Raw genomic sequence first — 6,000 nt, forward strand, 5'->3', positions numbered from 1 at the left:
TGCATTGTGTGCACAGAGTAAGGTGTAGGTCAGTTTGCATTGTGCTTTTCTGTCCTGCTATAGCTTGGTAAGGCATGAAAATTCTGCCTGACTCAGCAGTAATAAAATGTCAGATTCTTTTTGCTGACAGTTTTCTCACAGCTCCTCAGCAGGGAAATGTAGGCACTGAGGACTGCATGAAAATATWGCAGGGGGGTCTGATCATATTGATATATTTATATACTACACTAAAATACCACAAGCTAGGAAGCATTGAGCTTTTTGGATGGATCTTTCTTTTCCTATCCCATCCCATTCAKTTCACTATTGAAAGGACTCAATGAGGAACAAATAGTTATTGTTAACAGGGATAAATCTAAACTAGAATTTTTTTTTAATTCAATGTCAAGTCCTTCAAAATTTGAATGAGCTWGTAACTCTGATTTTAAATCTTCCTTTTAAGTAAAGCTGTTATTTCAAGCAACATTGTTTCTCCAGCCTCAAAGAAAAAGGTGACATCAGATGTAGGATGTCATCTTCAACAGAGGAACTTGGTGGCTCTCGAGTATTACAGGCCCTCAGTGTGGAACCAGTTCAGTGCTCTCCAGTGGCAGCCCTTCAGCAACTGGAATGCTCATATTCCAGGTCTGGAGAGATGCCCCATGTACCATAAATRCCTGGAAGGAGGAACATGCAGAAGTTTAGAATAAAACTTTGTGGGTATGTATGTAGCTATAATTGGATATGTGTATGGATCTAACAATATAGTTAGCAAGCAGCTTACTTTAAATTAACACGGTTGTTAAAAACTRCCAGCTCTTTTTGGAGTTACTCTGAACCTAATTAGAGTATCTCAAGCAGTTCATGATGATTAAAATTTCTCCTTTGCAGTAATTGTACAGTAATCTGCAGTGTGTGCACATAGACATGMATCCAGGGGCTTTGCTAAACCAGGTAAGTCCTCTTGTCACGTCAGAATGAAACTTTGCAATTACTTTTCAAGGAGAAACCAGCAAAATGGGCAGTTAGAATCCAGTGCTGTTGCATTATATCTGAGTTCAGTTGTTTTAATTATTCCTGTTGAAATGCTTTGTGCCTCTTGGGCCTATATGTGCAAATATACACTTACCCTAAATTTCTTCTCAAAGTCTTGTCGATAAACCAGTATTTGCATGGGCTTCTTGGCTGTCTGTCATTCTGCCTGATAGTGCTTTTACAGTCCCTCCCTCTCTCCAGCCAGGGTTTCATTCAGCTTTTTACAGGCCCTTACCTTTAGCTCACCTTCCCTGTTGGAAACAAGTGATGGGTTTTCTTTCTCAGAAGAGTTTTTTTATGCACTCGTTGTGTTTCCTGTTCCTGGAAACGACTTGTTYCTTATTAGCAAATGCCTGAAGCCTCTGACATGAGAATCCTGGGCTATGTAATGAAATGAGATTGCTGCTGTRCACAGTGGATGGAAGGGAGGGACAAGTGGAGAATTCCTCTCAGTGCCTCCACAGGAAAGGCAGCCCTCCTATAATGAGTCACTGAGAGAAGTCTTCATGATGATGGATGAGAACCAGCCAGAGTGGCAGGAGAGAGCTGAAGGCATCAGGGAGTTACTCTCTAATTGTTCTTTCCTGGCAAGGTAGAATAATTGACACACAGAGCTTCAAACCACAGCCTCTGGCTCACCGCTTGTTACAGGAGCACCAATAGCTCATGAACCAGGGCTGCTCTTGGGTGAGCACATCCTGAGACAGTGTCGTGAACTGTCACCTCCTCTTCTGGCAAAGATCAGGTGGCTGCCTTTTTTTTTTCTGGTTTTTCCTCTTTTTTTAAGTAGTGGGAAAAGATGGGTGCTGGAAAAATTCCAGCAGCTCTGCTATGTGTGCAGCACATAAAAGCTGTGAGATAAATGGTCATGGTTGCAAGTAATCTAAACACATGGATATTAGGAATTTCCATTGTACACCTGTTCACTTGCTGCAATGCTGTGTTGTCCTGTTGCAGAGCCTCACCTGTGCATGGTGTACAGCACCTTGATGGATTGCTACAGCATTGGGCTTTTGCAGTTTTGTGCAGAAATATCAGATTTGTGTCTGTGCCATGAGGTGTGAACCCTGTTAAGTAAAGGTTATTTCACGCAATAGAAACAGCTTCTTATGGCACCCAGCCAGTTTTCTGCAGCCTTCACTTATTTACACAAAGGGCTTGCAAAAATCTGAAACCTTTGTTAAATGTCTAGACAGAGACACAAGTTCCTGAAAATCAGGCCTCCACACTCACTGCTAAATGCTTAAAAATTTGAACTTGAGCTTGGAAAATTTTTCCTCAGAAGGGTCGGGATTTGGATAGACAGTCTGTAAATGGTTCCAGTGGGAAATGCTGGCAGAGCCATCCCTCTAGTGTTGTTAACCTGTTTTGCAGACCACCCATTCTGCCTGTGTAATAGAACAAGCCTAAGTGAGGCGTTCATTGATGAGATTTGYCTTCACTCATCTCATTTAGTTGATTAAAAGAAAAAAAAAATCTCYTGCACCCATTTTTCTTGTGAAATCTTAGACTGATTACAAAATACTCTTAAAGTCTCTGCTGACCCTGTTTCAGATTTCATTTTCAGGGGAGTGCTTTCTAATAAGAAACCTTAAGAAATTCAAATATTAGTGGGCATGAAGATTGCTTAGATTCACTGTTTTAGCAATTCAGCTAGATACAAATATGATCAGAGACACCTTCAGGTTGAAGATAACATCATGACTCCTAGCTTTAGTTAGACGTAGGCTTAAGTTTCTTAAAAACATTATTCTGATCTGRCTAGAAACAATTAGCAGGGATGATCAAGACTAAAGCTTTGTGTGAATCCACTGAAGATCTGAAGGATTTCTGATCATCTGTTTTGTTTTATTAAGCCAAAATTAAAAATACCTYTAATAGCCAGAGAGCCTTAATTGTGCCAAGGAATAGCTTTTAGAGTAATAATAATGATGGTATTTTGAGGGAAAGAGGAGGGGGTAGAAACAATCAAAACCAAAATGGAGAAAGGCCACCCAGCAAAGAGACTCTGAAGGGATGTAAGCAACCTGAGAGCACACACACCAATCCTGGAACTTCTGTTCAAGTAGCACATCCCATTTGTGAGCAGTTGCTGTCAGAGGTCAGGGGAACCTTTCTTGGCTGTAGTGGAGCTGCAGTTCTACAATTAGGTAATGTTTTGTTTCAATAACCTGCTTTATGGGAGGTACTGCTTGTGTAAAGTCTGCCTTTACTAAGATTCAGAAGTGGTGCAGCTTCCAGGGAGAAAAATTATCTCATTAACTCTTGGCGAGGAGACGGTGAGCAGCYAGAACGCTCAACCCGTGCTCAGCATGGTCTTTGTCACACAGYACAATTTGCAATTGCTGATTGCTTTTTGGCTGATGCTGAAAGCCTGCCCAGAGTGCAAAACAGTAATCATCCTCCCCCAGCTCCAGTCTCGTTCAGTGGGAGCTTCACAAAAGAGGCAGGCACGTCTGGCTGGAAGACAGGCTCATAACCTTTGGTCGTAGCAAACTCTTCATAACTGTAAATTAAATTCCAGAAAGATCATGCTGTAGTTAGGTTTTGTGTATGACTGCACATGTACTTAATACATTTTAGAAGTCTTTTTTCCCCCTCCCTCTACTATTTTTTTTACCAGCTATTTGAGTGCCTGGGCTTTGAGGGATCCTTTTAGGTGGTTTTTTTTGGTTTTTTTTAATGTGAAAAAAAAAGCTTCTTCATGAAGCTTGGGGAACTGTGGGATTTCTTATACATAAGTGCATCCACTACAGCTTTGTTCTTGTTTGGAGTCATGAAATAACAATTATCCAAGCATTTTTTTAATATTTAGAAGTAAAACAGTATTTAGACCAAAAGCTATTGTTCTTTTGTAGCTACATTTTTGTCATCAAGATGATTAGAAGGTTGGAAATGTTGGCCAAATTGACAGCAATTTCTGCATGASTTTTTTGGAGCCTAAATGGCTACAGGGAATAGTTATTTCATTATGCCCYTGTGCTGTATAATATACACTAATTTTGTGGGAAGGTATTATGGGGTTATTCAGAACTCACGATTGATTAGTCAGGGGCTAAGAACAATGAAGTATTTTAGCACAGACCAAAGTCTTTTTCTGTTTATCAAACCCCCTCCAGATTYATGGAGGTGTCTATCCAGTTGACATCCCATACAGAGGAGCTGCCRGGGAAACACTGCTTGGGACACTGAGCAAACCTGTGCATGTCTTGTGTATGTGCCCAGATTTGACTGCAGGGTAGAAACAACTTTATACTTCACCAATGGATGGTGCCCAGARTTGGCTGAAATGCCTGAAATGTCTTTTTCATTTCAATTTTATTATTTCCTTCTGAATCCTCCCTCTGGTGCACCTGTTTCCAATACAAGAGCAGGACTGGGAAGGCACATGAGAGCTGTTGATGCTTGGGGCATGAGATGAAGCCCCAAGTTGCTGTTGTGGTGGAGTATTTCTTCCCTCTTCCAAGGCAAATTAACAAAGCTGATTCTCAAATGGATATCACTGTGCACACTGCCCTGCACATCTCTAAGTACACCAAGCAAAATCYTGCACAGTTGTAATGAAAATAAAAGACAGCCTTCATTTGAGCAGGTGAGAACAGGACTTCAAGGAACAGTTTTCTGAAGAGGACAAGTCTGGGGAGCTAGACTGCCTCATCACCAGGGTGTTGTTGAGTTGGCTCATGCTGATGATTCCTGGGTTGCTGACAAATGTGAAACACCAGAGCTGTGAAGGGAGAGGGCCTTGGTGATGCTGACAGATTGGCTCACATTGGAGCATCTTGTGGCAGGATTTGTTTTGCTGAAGGCTGGAATTTGTGTGTGTGCTGGATATGGCATTTAATTTCTGTTTTGACAGAATCTGTGTGTGGGAAGCTCTTTGTATTTGCAGGCTGCGTTACTGAGGTACAATGATTTATGAGGATACATGGAGGGATCATTTGAACCATGAAGTTTTTCTCTGGGGAAATCTGAAATAGCAAGGTAAATTAATGCTTTCTGTGGAGATTAATTATACAAAATTATGCTTAATTATAAGGAATATTTTATTGTAACTTAATCAAAAAATCCAGAGCCTTCAGYCTCTGAGTGGGCCTCTTCAGATATCAGTAGGGCTGGAGAATATTGGCAGTGCAGGTGGGAGTTACAGTCAGGTATTACTGGAAGAGTTTGAACTTCAGACCCATTCAGAGGGGAAAGAAGAGCTATGGAAACCTAGGAGACCTGCAAAGTCAAATAAAATGTTTGTGGAGGCATTTAGAATGTACTGTCAGCATGGAAGGGTTTTTTACCATTAAAAGAGAGTAGAAACTGGACTCTTTCAGAGTACTTCCAGGTAACAGACAGCTCCCCACATTCTAGCTGTTAACCACAGAAAGCACAGAAGCAACTTAATATGTACAGAGAACAAAGGGATTCATGTCAAGTGTTGCTGAACTAATTTGTTATCCAGAAACTCTCAACCAGTGCAAGTCTGGAATGCATCCGTTCTCCCAGTATTGCGCTTGTGCAATTATTTGTTTAAGAGGAATTCATGTGTTTACTGCCTTTCCTGAAGCTGGTGTTTGCTTTGCAAAGCCCCCCAGGTAGGTCTGGCCTCTTGGGGAAGTCTAAGGCCCAGCCATGAGGAAATGAGGGATATRTCTCATTAGAGAGCCAGCAGTTCTGAATCTCGGGAGGTGTCCAAAGTGTGACGTGCCGAACATTTCATGGCAAAGAAAAGATTATCAGGTACACRTTTATGTCTCATGGGCAGTTGTTCAATGTGACAAATGTCCCGTGGCACACTCATGACATAAGGGTATCCTGAGTAATAAGCAGTTTGTAGAAAGTAGCAGATTCTCTCTTTGGTTTTCTTTCCCCCCTTTTTTCCACTCTCAGCTAGGTCAGTTATTTACCAAAAGTAGCACTGATGTTGATTATGTGGGTTTTTCATGTCCAGGGTTTTTGGTTTTAGCCAGCTTTCATATCACACTGTTTCCCTTT

The sequence above is a fragment of the Malurus melanocephalus genome, unplaced genomic scaffold, assembly GCF_030028575.1.
Source record: "Malurus melanocephalus ecotype Western Australia unplaced genomic scaffold, MMel_1.1 scaffold_386, whole genome shotgun sequence".
Taxonomy (NCBI): Eukaryota; Metazoa; Chordata; class Aves; order Passeriformes; family Maluridae; genus Malurus; species Malurus melanocephalus.